The following is a 19,361-nucleotide window of genomic DNA, read 5'->3' as shown; positions in this document are numbered from 1 at the left end:
TTTATAAAAAGTTATGATAATCATTCACATCAAGATCTTTAAAAATCTTTTTTTGACTGCATGCACTAGAACATTCAAAGAAAAATCATTCAATCAATATTTTAAATAGAAAAGTTTATGTTAATATTATTATCTTTCTTTTCATTACCAGTAAACACAAATAGATGGGAGAGCTCTCTAATATTTCCAGAAAGCAGCTGAACAATGTCGGGAGTGGCCATGACATTCAGATTAAATGGCTTTTACAGCTTTATATTTTAAGTGTCACTTAAAATAGAGAGCTCTGAGAAATTATAACTTACACCAAACATTATAACGAAGTGGAATTTACTTCCCACTTTCCTTACTAGATTTAAGTTTATTATTACTAGACAATACATGGTACCTCTTTTGTTCGCTCACTTTTCTCTTTCCCGCTGGGCTCTCTTCTCCCTCTGACGGCGTTACTTCTGGGGATGTAAGCTCACCCACCGCTTTGCCTCCGCCTGCCTCCACTTCTCTCTCTGCTCCTCTTTAGCAGCTCGAGTCAATCTAGGTTGCTCTGGCTGCTCTGCTTTTTTCGGGCTCTCATTGCCTGCATCCAAAGCCTGCTTTGTTCTCTCTCAATGGCCTGCACACACACACAAAAGTTAGCTTTGTATTTGGCAACTTTTCAACACATTATGATGAATAACCCTGTTACATGAAAATGAAACTTGTACTAATTGCAATATTCAGGTATGCTTCGTTTCATTCACTTATACTGCCATACACATTCTTATTGACAAATATATAAACAATAGATGCATTTGCAAAATATGTCTAATGCACACTTTGATTTAGGTTCTTGTAAAAAATGTACTGTAGCAGTTCTTGTACAAGGGTGGAGCACAGAAGGCGGCAGGACAGAGTACAGGTTGATATAGCGTTTATTGCTACACTTTTCAGTTTAACAATTATGAAATTACAGACAGACACACACACTCGGCATATGGTTCGGGGAAGAGCTCCCTCTGCTCTCGCTCTCCCTCCTTAAGTAGGGCGCGGTCACTGGGAAGACACAAACACAGGTTAATTGCTCTCAGGTGTAGTGATCCTGCCACTTACCTTCCTGACTCCGCCCCCCTGTCACAGACCAGCGCTTGACCACACCCCCGCTGCCACATGTACCTTCTTTTCTTCAGAACAATTTTTCTGTAGACTTTTGTTGCCTCTCTGCCTCTTTGGATGTATTCAACCCATCTCTCAGGTTCATTTTGTTTCAGTCGGTCATTCCAATCGCGCGTCGCCTCAGTGGCAGTTTTCCTTTTTTTGGGTGGTGGGGGTGGAGTAAGGCTAGGAGTGTGTGACTCTAAAAGACAAATCCTTAGCCTTGAACTCTGGCATGAAGCCATTGACCTGATTAAAAGTAAAACAGCTAAATGATTTTTATTAGAAAATTTTGCAGGGGGGGTGTCACGTGATGGCGGTGAGCTGAGCAGACGCTTTTGCCAGAGCTCCGTGCCACCCGGTGCTAATTTTTTCATTATCCTGACCACAACCGGGCGCTATAAGCCATCTTTGTTATGAACATAACAGGCTAGGTCCTTGGAAAACTTTTGGCCACAGTCTTTTGACAAGATGGGAAGAACCAGAGGAAATAAAGACAAAAAAAAAAGATGTCCTGTCCGAGCCTGGCGACAACACACAAGATGGCGACCAGGCCGAATTTGTAACTGCAGATGGGCTTGACCCTGCCCTTGCTAAAGCCCTGAGCATAATGACTTCCAACATTATTCAAGTTAATAACTTAGTTATTAAAGAAAAATTTAGCCCTCTGCCCGAGACTAATCCACAAGCATGCTACGGAGCTCCAGGCCGCTAGTAAGCGGCTAGATGAAGCAGAGGCTAGGTTACTAGCAGTTGAAAACTCCGCCGCAGCACAAGAGCCAAGGATTGTGGAGCTGGAAAAGCAGGTTAGCGCCCTCACAGAGCGTTTGGACATGGCTGAAAACTATAGTAGGCGCCTAAACATTCGAGTTGTCGGCTTGGCGGAGGATACAGAGAGTGGGCAGCCGGTGGAGTTTTTTGAGTCATGGCTACCCCGCGTCCTAAAGATGACCACGAAGGCCGGCCGCATAAAGCTGGAGAGAGCCCACCGCACCCTCACACCGAAACCGGACCCCAACAGGAGGCCCAGGTCACTGCTGCTATGATTCCACGTGTTCAGAGACAAACAGAGGGTCATGGAAGCGGCGTGCTGGGTGAGCCAGGACGGTGACTTAATCTACAAAGGATCCAGGGTCTCTTTCTACAGCGATTTTTCCTCGACGGTGATGAAGAAACGCAAGGCATACGATGCGGTGCCCAGGTAGAGACGTAGCATGTAATCTGTGCCAGAAAAAAGGTCATTACGCAAAAGTGTGCAGATCGGGGGCCCTCAATGAAGTGAACACAACAGGATCAGACGAGGAGGAGATTGCTTTCTTAGGCACTATCAGTTCAGATGGCGAGCCCTGGCTAATCAAACTTAATGTGAATGAGGACACAGCTGTTTTCAAAATAGACACAGGGGCTGATGTAACCGTGCTATCTGAAGAAATATTCCAAAAGGGGCAATTTCCACGGCTAGAGAGTACAAAGAAAGTGCTGCAGGGGCCAGGCCAGACAACCATCACAGTGAGGGGAAAGTTCACTGCTACCATAAGGACAGACAATAAAAGCACCACACAGGAAGTGTATGTAGTCCCAGGGCTGAAGTGTAGCCTGTTGGGACATCCAGCCATCCAAGCACTTGGCCTAGTGGCTAGAGTAGACACAGTGGCACTGGACTCCACAGAGAGAGTCAAGGAGCAGTTCCCCAAGCTATTTAAAGGGCTAGGCAAGATGGAGAGAGAATATAAGATAGAGCTTAGAGCAGACGCCAAGCCATTCTCCATATCGACCCCACGACAAATCCCGCTGCCACTCATGTCTCAAGTGAAGAAAGAGCTCTCACGCATGGAGGAGATAGGGGTGATCTCAAGAGTGGAACAACCCACAGACTGGTGCGCCGGAATGGTCACTGTGCCAAAACCAGGCAAAAATGAGGTGCGCATTTGCGTTGATCTGACAAAATTGAATGAGTCAGTCAAGCGGGAGAGACATATGCTCCCCTCGGTTGAGCACACACTCAGACAGCTACAGGGTGCTCAAGTGTTCTCTAAAATAGATGCAAACTCAGGCTTCTGGCAAATACCCCTTGCCAAAGAATCTGCCATCTTCACAACATTCCTCACTCCCTTTGGGAGGTTTTGCTTTAATCGCCTCTGCTTCGGCATATCTTCTGCGCCCGAGCACTACCAAAAGAGAATGTCCAGGATACTGGAGGGGCTAGACGGCGTCTTGTGCCAGATGGATGATGTGCTTGTCTATGGAGAGACACAAGCCCAGCACGACACGCGACTGTTCGCGGTGCTGGAGAGACTGCAGGAGGCAGGTGTCATGCTGAGGAATGAGAAATGTGCATTCTCAAAAAGACATGACAAATTTCTTGGACAGATTATCGATGCAGCCGGTGTGCAGCCAGATCCTGACAAAGTGAGAGCAGTGACGGACATGGAAGAGCCAGAAGATGTGAGTGGAGTGAGACAGTTCCTCGGAATGGTGAACCACTTAGGAAAGTACTTACCAAATCTGGCCGAAAAGACACAGCCACTCAGAGATCTGTTGAAGAAGCAAAACACATTTCAGTGGGGACATCAACAACAAAGAGCATTTAACAACATCAAAGAGGTGCTGAGCTCACCACCAGGGCTAGCGCTCTACAACTCAAAAGCAGAGACAGTCGTCTCAGCCGACGCATCATCATTTGGACTGGGAGCGGTGCTACTGCAGAGACAGGAGGAAGGCCACCTCAAGCCAGTGGCGTACAGCTCCAGGGCACTCACAGACACCGAAAAAAGGTATGCCCAGCTTGAGAAAGAGGCTTTAGCAATCACATGGGCGTGCGAGCCGTTCTCAGACTTCCTGGTGGGCATCAGGTTTCATGTGGAAACGGACCATAAGCCTCTGGTCCCACTACTAGGCTCCAAGAGCCTGGATGAGCTCCCGCCACGCATTCAGAGACTCAGAATGAGACTGATGGCTTTCTGCTACTCCATCTCTCATGTGGCTGGCAAGAAATTGGCCACAGCAGATGTGCTGTCAAGGGCGCCCTTGAGAGAGAGTGGGCAGCTGGAGCAGGAAATAAACCTGTACGTCAACATGGTCATGTCAACCCTCCCAGCTACGGAGAAGAGGCTACAAGAAATACGGAAATGCCAAGGTGGTGATGAAATACTCAGCCAAGTGAAAAGGTACTGTAATGAGGGCTGGCCAGACAGATCCAAAATAGACACGGCTTACCTACCATATGCACAGGCTGAAGAAGAACTAACAGTGGAGGATGGCCTACTACTAAAAGGGTGTAGGTTAGTTATTCCCAAGGCACTACAAACAGATATACTCCAGAAACTGCATGCAGGACACCAGGGCATAGCGAAGTGTTGGGAAAGAGCCAAACAATCTGTCTGGTGGCCGGGGCTGAGTACACAGCTTCAGAAGGTCGTCGAGGGTTGTGACACGTGTGGTAAAGAAAGAGACAACCTCAGAGAGCCACTGCTCACTTCAGAGTCCCCTGATAGACCATGGGCAAAGGTGGGTGCCAACTTGTTTCAGTGGGATGCTAATCAGTACTTACTGGTGGTTGATTACTTTTCTCGTTTCATTGAAGTAGCAAAACTCACATCAACCACCTCATTAGCAGTAGCAGAACATTGCAAGTCTATTTTTGCCAGGCACGGCATACCATCTGAGGTCATGACAGACAATGGACCCCAGTTTGCGTCTGAATGTTTTACCAAGTTTGCAGCACAGTGGGGGTTCACGCACACAACATCCAGCCCCAGATATGCTCAGAGCAATGGAGAGGCAGAAAGGGCTGTGCGGACCGTTAAAGGGCTTCTCCAGAAAGAAAAAGACCCTTATTTGGCCCTCCTGGCTTACAGGGCCACCCCACTCGCCAACGGGCATAGCCCAGCTCAGCTGTCAATGGGCCGACAGCTCAGGACAACGGTTCCGGTCACCCCGTCATCTCTGAACCCAGGATGGACTGACATAGTCAAACTCAAAGAGGAAGAGCAGAAGATGCGACAAAGGTCAAGGGGTCACTTCAACAAAAGACAGAGAGCTCAACAACTCACCACACTCGCACCAGGTGACCACGTCTGGATAAAGGACACAAAGGAGAAGGGGACGGTGATCAGTCAGGCGAACGCACCAAGGTCATATGTCATTGACTCTCCCAGAGGTATCCTACGCCGCAACCGCAATCACCTCGTCACTACATCAGCGCCGCCAGCAGAGCAGACCATCTCGCCAGAGCCGGACCTACTTACTGATCAGCCAGGGAGTCCTGCGCGGGCTGAGCAGATTCCAGTTCAGCCAGAGAGTCCGGCACAGGCAGAGCAGGGCCCAGCTCCGCTGGGCAGTCCTGTGACCCGGGCACGCTACCCTGCAAGAGAAAGACAGCCTCCAGGGTATCTGAAGGACTTTGTGCTTAAATAGGACTGAGTGACTTTGACAGGGCAGAATAAAACCCCACACTCAGTAGGAGGACTGGGTAGTCCACCCCACCTCCTGAGTTCAGTTAGTCAGTGAATGTCTCATTGCTCATGTTCATGGTTTTATTGTTCTGTTGGCTCTGGGTTTATTTTTACTATTCAATTATTCATGTGACAGTCTTTTCAATGATTCCACGTGAATTTAATTTCTGTTATAGTCTTCTGTTATAGGCTGCTACAGTACAGTGGCGTTAATGAACCCTTTGGTCGGATATCAGATTTACTGATTTTAGAAAGGGGGATGTGGTGTTAATGCATTTATGGAACACAGGATGTTACGCTCCCCCTGGTGGTCAGGCGGGGGAAATTGTTTACAAGGCACTTAAAGTCCAGCTTCATGCGTGCATTCAAGACATGTCTCTCCGTATCTATCATTCTCCATTAGAAATAACTAACACTACAATGGAGACTAAGGATCCGCTGTGGCGACCCCTAATCGGGAGCAGCCAAAAGAAGATGATGATTGCATCCATTTTCAGTGTGCAAAACTTTCTGATTAACATACTGCAGAAGGGATGACGCTGCCTGATTGGCTGAAAAAAATCTGCGAGAAATCAAGTCGAAATTTCGAGAAATAAAAAAAAGTTGGAACTCCGAGCAATGAAGTCGGAATTCCAAGAAATAAAGTCAGAATTGCGAGAAATATAGCCGTTATTGGGAGAAATAAAGTCGGAATCGCGCAATTTAGCTAAATAAATAAGCCTGATGGATAGGGGACTTCAAGTTAAGATTATTTAAATAATTTCAACATACAACTAAACAGGTTAGCCGAACGACAAATCTCTCCTGAGTGGATAAATAGTGCACTACATCGAGAGTACATGGCATAATTTCATAGTGAATGTAGTTCACTTAAAAAGTGAAGTGGAGATGCATTTGGGATTCGGCCACACAGCTTCAGTTTAACTTACCTCAGTGTTTTAAAGCAGAGCAAGGTTTTAAATACTCAAAGCCAGACACAATAACGTGCTTTTATTTTTATAAATTCGAGGGGCTAAAGTTGTTCAGGCAAGCAGCGGCTTTTTCTTCTCCAATGTTTTCTGGAAGTTGGAGAAACAGCTTACTGGACGCGTTACCGCCACCACCTGGACTGGAGTGGAGTTTCAGGGTGCAGGACGCCTGTCTTCTTCTTTGGGGTTTTACGGCAGTTGGCATCCACAATGTTGCATTACTGCAATCGACAGGTTTATTTTCTATATTCTTGTCATTTCATTTTAAAGCCGTCTTTCCAGTCCAATTGTTTTTTAAAAATGTAAATAAACATTTTCCCCCGTAGCAGTGTCTCCATTAGCCCCTTTCCCAAATCCCATACAAAATGCTATGAATCACAAATTGACTAAGCACAGTATAATACACCCCCCCCCCCCCCGAACGTCCTGCTCCAACAGAGCCCCATTCCCACTGTACCAGAAATTACACAGATAGATACAAAGATAAAGGTAAAAAAATATTATATATACACATATTGAATATATATCGACTGTGGTGGGTCTCATCAACAACGGTGATGAGACAATGTACAGGAGTGAGGTGAGCCGCTTGGCAATGTTGTGCAAGGACAACAATCTCCGCCTGAACGTGGAGAAGACGAAGGAAATTGTTGTGGACTTCAGGAGAGCGCACACCCAGCATGCTCCACTATCTATCGACGGTGCTGCAGTGGAGAGGGTGAGCAGCACCAAGTTTCTGAGTGTGCACATCTCTGAAGACCTGTCCTGGAGCAACAACACTGCATCACTGGCCAAAAAAGCCCAACAGTGTCTGTACTTCCTCCGCAAACTGAGGAGAGCAAGAGTCCCGGCCCCCATCATGCAAACATTCTACAGAGGCACCGTCGAGAACATCTTGACCAGCTGCATCACCGTGTGGTACGGCACCTGCACCGTGTCCTGCTGCAAAACTCTGCAGCGCATCGTGAGAGCAGCTGAGAGGATCATTGGTGTCTCTCTCCCTTCTCTAATGGATATCTACCACTCCCGCCTCACCCGCAAAGCCATCAGGATTGCAGGTGGCCCCACCCACCCATCTCACAGCCTCTTCAGTCTGCTGCCATCGGGGAGGAGACTGCAGAGTCTCCGGGCCAAAACCAGCAGGCGCAAGGACAGTTTCTTTCACCAGGCGGTCAGGAGGCTCAACTCCCTCCCCCTGTTCTGCCCCTCCTCCCCCCTCTGCCACAGATTCTGCTCACACACACCCCATCCCCCCTTCAGCATCTGACATGTCACCCTCACAGTTTCCCCCCACAACACACACACACATACTCTCAATGTTCATTAACACACTTAATTCACGGACTGCAGATTTCACTTTACCTCACCATTTTGCACTATTCTGTACTACCTCACCTTAACACCGATTAGTTTATTATTATTATTTATACTGCTTATTTCATGTTTACCTGCTATACCTCAAGTGCCCTTGACTGTTTATTTGCTCCAATTTGTGTGTGTGTGTGTGTGTGTGTATATATATATATATATATATATATATATATATATATATATATATATAATGAGTGTTTACTCTATGTCTAGTTCTTATCTAGAGTGTTTATACTGTTTTTTTCAATAATTCTATTTTTATTTATTGCATTGCCTGTTTGCACCATGGGTCAGAGAGGACTGAAATTTCATCTGTGCTGTATGTCGAGCATGTATAGCATATTTGACAATAAACTTGACTTGACTTGACTTGTGGTAGTGTGGGCATGGCCGAGCGTCAGTCTGTGCATGGAGGGTGGAGTCAGGGAATGTGAGTGGTCGTATCGCTGCACCTGTTGTCAATTAACATGTGTTTGTGTGTCTCTTCCAATGACTCCGCCCTATAAAATAAGAGTGAGAAGGGGAGATCAGCACCAAGGGCTTGATAATCGCCTGTGTGTGTGAGAGAGAGTTTGAGTGTTTTGTTCTGAAAAGCCAAAAATAAAGAAAATAGTTAAGAAACAAACAACTGCCTGCCGTGCTTCTGTGCTCCACCCACATCAGGGTCTCTTCTACAGTGGTGCTGAAACCCGGGAGTGCAGAAGAGAACAGCCCGATGGAGTCCTCTCTGTTCAAGGACCTGATCCAGGCCCTTGCCACAGCCCAGCAGAACCAGCACCAAGTGCTGGTCGCCCTCCGAAAGGAACAAGAACAACGGTTCGAAGCCTTGGTGCTGGCCCAACAGGAAGACTGGCAGGTGTTCCGGCACCTGCTCGCATTGGCAAGGTCCATGACCGCCACTGGAGCAGAAACCTCCCCACCTCACCCTAACAAAGATGGGTCTGCACAATGATCCGGAATCCTTCCTCGCGTTCTTTGAGCAAGCAGCGGAGGCGTGCGTTTGGCTGGTCGACTAGCGCACAGCGCGCCTCCTCCCCCTGCTGACGGGGGAGGTGCAGCTTGCCACGCTGCAGCTCCCCATCAACAGCCGGCTCGTGTACGCAGACCTCCGAAGAGCCATCCTCCAGCTTGTCGGCCGCTCCCCAGAGCAACAGCGGCAGCGCTTCCGCTCGCTGCACTTGGAGGAGGTCGGCTGACCGTTCGCATTCAGGCAACAACTCCGGGACACCTGCCGGCGGTGGCTGAGGGCAGACGACCACGACGCCGATAGAGTTATCGATCTGATGACACTGGAGCAATTCATCGTGCAACTTCCAGAAGGAATAGCGGAGTGGGTCCAGTGTCATTGCCCGGGGTCGCTGGACCAAGCTATCGAGCTGGCAGAGGACCACATGGTGGCAGTTCCGACGGCAGGAAGACGTGTTTCCTCTTCTCCTCTTTCTCTCTCTCTTTCCCTCTCCTTCTGCTTCCCGTCCTTGCCCCATTCCCCCACTGCAAAGGCGGGGGCCGGCTCCCCCCCAGCGTCCTCCTGTTTTCCCCTTCCCTGTCTGTGTCTTCTTCTCCCCCCCCCCCCCCCCCCCCAGGTGAGTGATGTCTGTAACACTGGTGCAGAGCAAGAGCCTGGGCCGGTGTGCTGGCACTGTGGGGAGCCGGGACATCTCCAAAATCAGTGCTCCACGATGGAGGTGGGCGTGGTGGTCCAGGTCCCCGACGCGCCAGAAACCGCCCTCGATCGGGCCGGAGCGTATCGTATTCCGGTAGGTGTCCAAGGGGATACATACCAGGCTTTGGTGGATTCTAGCTGTAACCAGAACTCAATCCACCAAAGCCTGGTGCAAGGTGAGGCATTGGGGAGAGCATGAATGGTCAAGGTGTTGTGTGTGCACGGGAATGTTCACAACTACCCTTTAGTGTCCGTCCACATTCTATTTCGAGGGGAAAAAGCATAGTTTAAAGGTGCCGGTTAACCCTCGTCTCACCCTCTCGCTGATTTTGGGGACTGATTGGCCGGGTTTTAAGGAATTAATGATGCACATAGTAAGGAGTGGGTCCTGCAGTAATCCATCTGTGGAAGACCCCAGACTAGCATTAGCAGGAGAAGCTGTAACAGAGCCGTCTACATCAGCACAGCGTCAGGGCGACACGCGGAGTGAGGAACACCCCACCCCTCCTCCCTCTCTCGGGGATTCCCTTGGGGATTTCCCGTTAGAGCAGTCACGAGATGGGACTCTGCGGCATGCATTTGACCAAGTGAGCGTAATCAATAATCAAATTCTCCAGCCAAATGTGACGCCGGCCTTCACCTACTTTGCTATTATTAAGGATAGGTTATACTGAGTGATGCAGGACACTCAAACTGGAGAAAAGATCACACAGTTATTAAACCCAAAGAGCCGCCAGGAATTCATATTCCAGGCGGCTCATTTTAATCCCATGGCCAGACACATAGGGCAGGATAAAACACTATCCCAAATAATGGCCCGGTTCTATTGGCCAGGGATTCGCGGAGAGATCCGTCGGTGGTGTGCGGCATGCCGCGAATGCCAATTAGTAAATCCCGCGGCCACTCCAAAAGCGGCTTTGCGCCCTCTTCCTTTAATCGAGACCCCTTTTGAATGAATTGGAATGGATCTCATCAGGCCATTAGATCAGTCAGCACGGGAATATCGCTTTATTTTAGTTCTGGTGGACTATGCAACGCGATACTTAGAAGCAGTGCCTCTCCGCAATATCTCAGCATGCAGTATTGCAGAAGCGCTCTTCCACTTTATCTCCCGGGTCGGGATTCCGAAAGAAATCCTGACAGACCAAGGCACTACATTTATGTCATGCACGAGCTGTATGGGTTACTGGGGATTAAGCCTATCCGCACCAGCGTCCATCACCCACAAACTGATGGCTTAGTGGAATGGTTTAATCGAACTCTCAGAAATATAATTCGTAAGTCCATAAGTGAAGATGCACGTAATTGGGATAAGTGGCTTGAACCCCTGTTATTTGCAGTATGGGAGGTCCCACAAGCCTCCACAGGTTTCTCAGCATTTGAATTATTATATGGGCGTAAGCTGCGTGGCATTTTGGATGTGCTATGTGAAAACTGGGAGGAGGGACCTTCACCTAGTAAGAATGAGATTCAATATGTTCTCGACCTGCGCGCCAAACTCCACGCACTCATGCACTTAACTCAGGAGAATTTGCGAGGGTGCAAGAACATCAAGTCAGACTGTACGACAGGGGCACGCGCCTTAGAGAGTTCACACCGGGAGACAAGTACTCGTATTACTGCCCACGTCGAGCTCCAAATTGATTGCCAAGTGGCAAGGGCCCTTTGAGGTCACACGGCAAGTCGGGGATGTCCACTATGAGGTGAGGCGAATGGACAGGGGTGGGGCATTGCAAATTTACCACCTCAATCTATTAAAACATTGGAATGAGGAGGTCCCTGTGGCATTGGTGTCAGTAATCCTGGAGAAGGCGGAGCTGGGGCTGGAGGTTCAAAAAAGAAAATTGACATCGCCCACCACTCCGGTCCCCTGTGGAGACCACCTCTCCCTGGCCCAACTCATGGAGATAGCCCAGTTGCAGAAAGAATTTTCTGACATGTTTTCACCCTTGCCCGGCTGCACCCACCTCATAGAACACCACATTGAGATGCCCCCGGGGGTGGTAGTATGCAGCCACCCTTACCGCCGGCCTGAACACAAAAAAAAAGTGGTCTGGGATGAACTCGAGGCCGTGGCTGAAATGGGCATAATCGAGGAGTCCCACAGTGACTGGAGTAGCCCAGTGGTCCTGGTCCCCAAGACCGATGGATTGGTCCGGTTCTGTGTGGACTATAGGAAATTCAACGCAGTGTCTAAATTTGACGCATACCCAACGCCTTGCATTGACGAGCTGCTCGATTGATTAGGCACTGCTCGCTTTTATTCGACACTGGATTTAACGAAGGGATACTGGCAGATCCCCTTGACTCCTCTGTCCCGAGAGAATACGGCCTTTTCCACACCGTTTGGCTTACACCAATTCATCACACTTCCTTTTGGGTTGTTTGGAGCACCCGCTACATTCCAGCGGCTTATGGACAGGGTCCTCCGCCCCCACACCACCTACGCAGCCGTGTATCTTGATGATATCATCTACAGCAATGACTGGCCGCGGCACCTCAAACACCTTTGGGCCATCCAAAAGTCACTGAGGCGGGCAGGTCTCACAGGTAACCCAAAGAAGTGTGCAATTGGGCGGGTGGAAGTACGGCATCTGGGTTTCCACTTAGGCCATGGGCACGTGCATTCCCAAATTAATAAGACGGCAGCGATTGCGGCCTGCCCGAGGCCCAAGACCAAAAAGGGGGTGAGACAGTTCCTGGGGCTGGCTGGCTACTATTGTAGGTTCATACCTAATTATTCGGACGTCACCAGCCTGCTGACTGATCTTACTAAAAAGGGAGCACCAGATCCGGTCCAGTGGACGGAGCAGTGCCAACAGGCTTTCTCTAGGGTAAAGGCTGCACTGTGTGGGGGGCCACTATTACACTCCCCTGACTTTTCGCTCCCCTTTATTTTACAGACGGACGCATTGGACAGAGGGCTGGGGGCCGTACTGTCCCAGAAGGTGGAGGGTGAGGAGCGTCCTCTGCTGTACATTAGCCGGAAGCTGTCAATGTGGGAAGGCAGGTACAGCATGATAGAGAAAGAGTGCCTAGCCATCAAGTAGGTGGTCCTCGCCCTCCGGTACTACCTACTGGAACACCCTTTTACCCTCTGATCAGACCATGCGCCCCTCCAGTGGCTCCACCGGATGAAGGATGCCAACGCGCAGATCACCCGTTGGTATCTTGCCCTCCAGCCATTTAAATTCCACAGGCCAGGGGTGCAGATGGTGGTGGCTGACTTCCTGTCCCATCAAGGGGGGAGTCCGCTGTAGGCCGGACAGCTCCCCAGCCTGAGTTGGGCAGTCGGGGTATGTGGTAGCAGGGGTGTGGCCGAGTGTCAGTCTGTGAATGGAGGGCGAAGTCAGGGAAGGTTAGTGGTCATATCGCTACACCTGTTGTCAATTAACGTGTTTGTGTGTCTCTTCCAGTGACTGTGCCATATAAAAGAAGAGTGAGAAGGGGAGATCGGCGCCGAGGGCTTGATAATAGCCTGTGTGTGTGTGTGTGTGTGTGTGTGTGTGTGTGTGTGTGTGAGAAAGAGAGAGAGAGAGAGAGAGAGAGAGTTAGAGTTTGAGTCTTTTGTGCTGAAAAGCCAAAATAAAGAAAATAGTTAAGAAGCAAACAACTGCCTGCCATGCTTCTGTGCTCCACCCACATCAGGGTCTCTTCTCTCTCTCTCTCATATATATATACATATATATATATATATATATATATAGAGAGAGAGAGAGAGAGAGAGAGAGACTCAGACACACACACACACACACGGAGTACATCAAATGAAATACACATATTACATGGATTCAATAGGATTAAAGAAAGTAAATGAAGAAACAAGTAAATATATAAATAATGAGTGGTGGTAAGAAAAGAGAGAAATACAATCAGGTAAAACTTAAAAATAAGTTGCCAACAAGTAAGCTATACGTGTTATTGGGTCAGCACTAGAAAGCCACGACAGCGGTGTCAACCCTCTCTATGTAAGTCAAAAATGGCTGCCATATAGCATAACATTTCTGAGCACACCCTCTTGTGGTGTAGCAAATTTTCTCCAATGCCAAATGGTGCATAAGATCTTTAACCCATAGACTAAAGGTGGGAGGGAGCGTTTCCTTCCATTTAAACAATACAAGTTGTCTAGCGAAGAGAGTTGAAAAAGCGATCATACTTTTCGCCTGCCGATTAAAATTTATATCCTGTGGAGTTGCTCCAAATATTGCAATAATGGCAGAAGGTTCTATGTATACTTTTAAAACATTTGAGAAGGTTTTAAATATTAATTGCCAGAAATTATTTAGCTTTGGACAAAACTAAAAGATATGTGAGAAGGTGGTTGTTGTTTGCCTGCATCGATAGCATAAGGGGTCAGTCAATATTAGGAGTAAACTTGGCTAGCTTTACTTTAGACCAGTGCAGACGATGAAAAACCTTAAACTGGATGATTCTATGTTGTGAACAAATCGAAGAGGAATGTATCCTATCTAGAACTGTCTTCCAAACTTCTTCCGCAATCCAAACACCTAAACCTTCCTCCCACTGATTCTTTAACAGAGTCAAAGGTTCCAAATTATGTGAGTTTAACCAGGAATATACCACCCCAATTATCCCTTTAGAACATGGCACGAGTCTCAGAATGGAGTCCAAAAGACAGCTGGGTGGGATTGTTGGAAAACAAGTAAAGGATGCGGAAATAAAATTATGGAGCTGCAGGAACCGAAAAAAAATGAGAGCTGGGAATGTTAAACTTCAGCATTATCTGGTCAAAGGACGTGAAAGTATTATCGATAACTAGATCCCTTACTGTGGATATCCCTCCTCTGACCCAGACATCAAAAGCTCCATCTATAATTGATGGTGTGAGCATATGATTTTTCACTATGGGAGCATAAATAGAAAAGTCATTATGTAAGAAGGATCGTCTAAACTGTATCCATATTTTAAGAGAATGCTTCACGATCGGATTTAAAGTGTACCTTGACAAAGGTTCAGATAATGGAAGTTTTGAGCAGAGCAGGGCATACAAGGAAGTGAGGTCGCAAGATAGGTTTTCCAGTTGTAACCATTTCAGAGTTGCATCATGGATTAAAGGTTCTTTCCAATACAACATAATCCTAAAGTTAGCAGCCCAATAATAAAACTGAAAATTAGGGAGGGCTAGTCCGCCGTGTAGGCGATGTCGCTGTAAGATACTCTTGCGTATTTGAGGGTTTTTACCATTCCAAATAAATCCAGATATTAATTTATCTATGGACAAAAAAAATGTTTTGGTTAAAAAAACTGGAATACACTGAAATACATATAAAAATTTTGGCAGTAAGTTCATTTTGATTGTATTGATTCTCCCTCGGGCGGCAAGGTGGTGTAGTGGTTAGCGCTGTCGCCTCACAGCAAGAAGGTCCGGGTTCGAGCCCCGTGGCCGGCGAGGGCCTTTCTGTGCGGAGTTTGCATGTTCTCCCCGTGTCCGCGTGGGTTTCCTCCGGGTGCTCCGGTTTCCCCCACAGTCCAAAGACATGCAGGTTAGGTTAACTGGTGACTCTAAATTGACCGTAGGTGTGATTGTGAGTGTGAATGGTTGTCTGTGTCTATGTCAGCCCTGTGATGACCTGGCGACTTGTCCAGGGTGTACCCCGCCTTTCGCCCATAGTCAGCTGGGATAGGCTCCAGCTTGACTGCGACCCTGTCGAAGGATAAAGCGGCTAGAGACAATGAGATGAGATGAGATGATTCTCCCTCCTAGTGATAAAGGTAAGCTCCAGCATTCCAAATCTTGTTTCAGGAGAAAGAGCAATGGGGGAGTTAGCCTCAAAAGGATCCTTAAATTCGTGTGTAATCCAAATGCCTAAGTGCTGGAATTTATGTATTTACTTTAACGGGGAATAAATTCAATGTAATTAGTTTGGCTGCAGTATTGACTGACATGATCTCACTCTTTTGTAAATTAATTTATAGTCTGATATTTTGCCGAAGTCTTCTACTAAATTAAGTGTTTTTGGTAGACTAATTAAGGGGTCAGGTAGGTATAATAGCATATCATCAGCGTAAAGGGATACTTTATTCTCTAATCCATTTCTCTGTATTCCCTTAATGTCAGCTTCACCACGCAGTGCAATCACCAATGGTTCAACTGCAATAGCGAATATTACAGGGGCGACGGGGCAGCCCTGCCTAGTACCACGACAGAGTGAAAAATATTTGTATCAAGTTCATCAGAGATACACCTCTAGCGAATTAGCGGGGAATAATCCTGCCGATGCTTTGCGACACAGGAATAGGATTGTTTTCAAATGATATGGCCAAGTTATTGGCAAAATTCGTCTAACTCTCATAATGCTTATTGCCTCTTCAGGAACCTTGATATCTGAACAGACTGAACATTTTGAGATTGTGGTCAACAATGGGGCAGGTTTCAATTTTCCGAGTCAGATAAAGTCCCTTTTCGTAAATTTAAAATCAGTTTGCCGTTCTCAATACTTTTCTCCATCCATGTACTGGTTTCACTTTCGGGGCCTGGATTAACTTCCACATCCATACAGACACTTAGATCCAGACAAATGTGATGTTCCTTGGATGCGATGATTAGAATACCATGCTTCGTCCATACGGATATCATTTGACATATCAAACTTGGTCGGGAAAAGTGTCTTACCACTTTCACATTTGGACTATAAAATTCCATCACCCGCACATTCTTGCCACAAAAATCTACTCCAACAACTCTATAAAAGCTGAGCATAGATACAGCTGGTATATGAAATCTTTGTATACCACCCAGGCTCAAATTAAATAAAAATAAGACCAGAGCTAAAAATCTTATGGCCACCATTACTGGCACCTGCGCACTGACAACTTCCACCTCAGAGGAACTTTCCTCTGTTACAAAGCTACAGTTGGCCGATCAGGTTCTGTGGGGTCTGACGGTGATCCAATCAGCGTTGATAATTCTCGGAGACTACTGATCCAATCTTGTGCAGTAGTTGATGTGAATGTGCAATGGCGTGGCAAGGTGCATACAGTATATTATTGTTTATATATTATATTGTAGTCATGTTTCAAATGAGAGGAGATAATGATCTGAGGGAGCTTCAGACTGTGGAAGTGTGACTACATTTTCTATATATAATATGAATGCCAGTATTAGATTGAGGAGTGCGAACACCATTATGAGTGGGTCCTAGAACATTCTGATTAACTTCGACTGAATCGAGAATGAACACGGATGCTGTTCTCAGACGGTCTTCCAGGTTATCAAAATGAAAATGAATTTTTGGAGAATTTAATAATTTGTCTAAAGAAACAACCAGATTTTTAGATGAAATGTGCAAATTCACAAAGGAATTTAGAAAATAGACCATGGGTCTGTAAAAAAATAATTAGCTAAATCGACTGGGGAGACATTTTTTTTTTGCGACATATGTTAGGATAAAGAACTACAAACAGATTGAATTTTTGTTCAGGTTTTTGTATATTGCTGAGATCATCATAATAAATAACTGACGCCTTCTCCTCAACCAGTTAGGCGAGGCTGATAAATATAGCTTCATTTAAATGCTACATACTCCATTGGTTTGATCCACATTCCTGTTAAACATAGTACATTAAATTCCTGATCAGTAATAATTCCATTAATAATTAGTCTCATACTGCAGTACTACAATGAAAACAGTGTCGCAGTTAAATCATTACTTGTACGGCAGTAATTAATGACTACTTAAGATCAAAAGAAAAACAAAAACCAAACAAACATTCTTATTTTAAACATCTTTAAGGTTACATATTTAAAAAAAATGGTCATATAACAAAGTTCAGGGGCGGCACGGTGGTGTAGTGGTTAGCGCTGTCGCCTCACAGCAAGAAGGTCCTGGGTTCGAGCCCTGGGGCCAGCGAGGGCCTTTCTGTGTGGAATTTGCATGTTCTCCCCGTGTCCGCATGGGTTTCCTCCGGGTGCTCCGGTTTCCCCCACAGTCCAAAGACATGCAGGTTAGGTTAACTGGTGACTCTAAATTGACCGTAGGTGTGAATGTGAGTGTGATTGGTTGTCTGTGTCTATGTGTCAGCCCTGTGATGACCTGGCGACTTGTCCAGGGTGTACCCCGCCTTTTGCCCGTAGTCAGCTGGGATAGGCTCCAGCTTGCCTGCGACCCTGTAGAAGGATAAAGCGGCTAGAGATAACGAGATGAGATGAGATATTTAATTTGACAACTTTAAATCATGCAATGTCTCTAACTTGATGCACTGGTGGGTCTTAAATGTAACAGAATAAGTAAACTTCTTTCCACACTGTGAGCAGTGATACAGCTTCTCTCCTGTGTGAATGCTGTGGGTGCAATTGGTCTTAAGTGATCAGTCTCATTAAATCAGTCTCATTAATAATACCATTAATTTTGGTGTTTAATAATAAATTACCAAACAGCTAAATTATGGTATATTCCAAATTATTATGATCACTACTGATGCAGCAATAATGTATTATTTACCGTATTACATAGACACTACAGCCAATAGCATTCATATACACTTGGGTGAAGGCAATTTGGAGTTCTTTGAGATTGTGTGACTTCAAGGATACAGTAGCAACAGACAAGCCCAGTTTAACAGAATAATTCAATTTATTATAACAATGATACTAAATGGGTAATAGCAGTTGAATACATTCAATATGGTCAGCAGCAATATACAGGTATAGACAAGGCATAAACAGTGAGGTAGTACTCGATGACCGTGTGTGTGTGTGTGTGTGTGAGAGGGGGGAAGCGAGGGGAGATTTAGAGAGGGAGAGAGATGTTTTCTCCTTGCTGCCAAGCGAGCGACTGAGCTCTTAGGGCGTGTCCCATATGCGGCTGCGCAGTATGAGAAGGGAGGGGTGCGAGGCAGAGAGGAGGAGACAAAGAGAGATTGAATATGCGTGCAGGAGATGCGCGGTAAATAAATCAGAGATTGGAATGTTATCTAAGGTGTTGGGGGGGGGGGGGGGGGAAGTGAAAATCACCTCGTGGTTTCTTGAGACAAAGGAATTCGTCGTGGTTGCTAATGCCACTTTATAACATTACCAAATCCACTGAAATCTTGATGAGGTCAAAGTGTGTGTAATAATGAAATTAAGGGGTGTTAGAGAAGATAGAAAAGAGCATGCAACAACCTATCTATTAAAACAACGGAGAGAATAATGTAGAACACAATGATCAACTCGACACTCTAAGTGTCTACAGTATGCACAATTAAACAGTTTCTGAGTTTAAATTCACACTACTTCATAAAGCTAATTCCTAAGACTAGTTTGCCCAAATGCCAGCCTTACTTCCAGTATCAATGTTTCTATGCAGGATATGCAGAGATGTCCCGAAGTTTCGTGTTTGTGAGGAAAAGTCTCTGACGATAATGTGCACAGTGATCAAGTCAGAAGGAATCCGGTCGCTTCTAACTTTTAATTAACTGCTTGGGCTACAGTCGTAACGTTACTTATAATAAACAAATAAACCGGTTGTAACTCAATTGAGCAAGACGGCGCAACTTAGGTACTCTTTACCGTGGCCAGTGGTATATATGAAAGCGCGCTGAGTCTTCTTTCTTGCAAGGCAGACGTCGTGATTTTCGGATTGTTCGATGAAAGTGGGTCTCTCTATACGTCTGTATGATGCGAAGATCCGCCAGACAGAGAGAGCGAGTTGAGTGTGACGGGGTCACTTATAGAGTCGGTCACGTGACGTGACGTAGGTGATCATGGCCGCCGTGACGTAGGTCATCGCGGGAGTTAGTTGATGGGATTTGTAGTTCTAGATGGGGACTGTGGCT

The 19,361-nt window shown here is 46.5% G+C and overlaps 1 protein-coding gene across 6 annotated transcripts in view; it reads right to left on the bottom strand.

Annotated features, from left to right (window-relative positions):
• LOC132894120 (zinc finger protein 883-like) overlaps window positions 1-19,361 on the bottom strand; it is a 109,889-nt gene that overhangs the window by 34,744 nt on the left and 55,784 nt on the right. Inside the window, exons 1-3 of one of the 6 annotated variants that reach the window (XM_060933449.1) lie at window positions 6,512-6,637; window positions 962-5,491; window positions 386-610 (exon numbers count right to left, since the gene is read on the bottom strand). The exons of 1 other annotated variant lie outside the window; for it this stretch is intronic. The gene's annotated coding sequence lies outside the window, so the exon portion shown is untranslated. Of the gene's footprint in view, window positions 1-385; window positions 611-961; window positions 6,638-19,361 lie in introns of those variants that run through there. 4 more of the 6 variants (XM_060933450.1, XM_060933454.1, XM_060933451.1 and 1 more) reach the window with 4 other exon arrangements.

The sequence above is a fragment of the Neoarius graeffei genome, chromosome 11 (genome assembly GCF_027579695.1).
Source record: "Neoarius graeffei isolate fNeoGra1 chromosome 11, fNeoGra1.pri, whole genome shotgun sequence".
NCBI classification, from domain to species: Eukaryota; Metazoa; Chordata; class Actinopteri; order Siluriformes; family Ariidae; genus Neoarius; species Neoarius graeffei.
The sequence above is the reverse complement of the archived record's forward strand: the minus strand, read 5'-3'. Positions and strand labels throughout refer to the sequence as shown.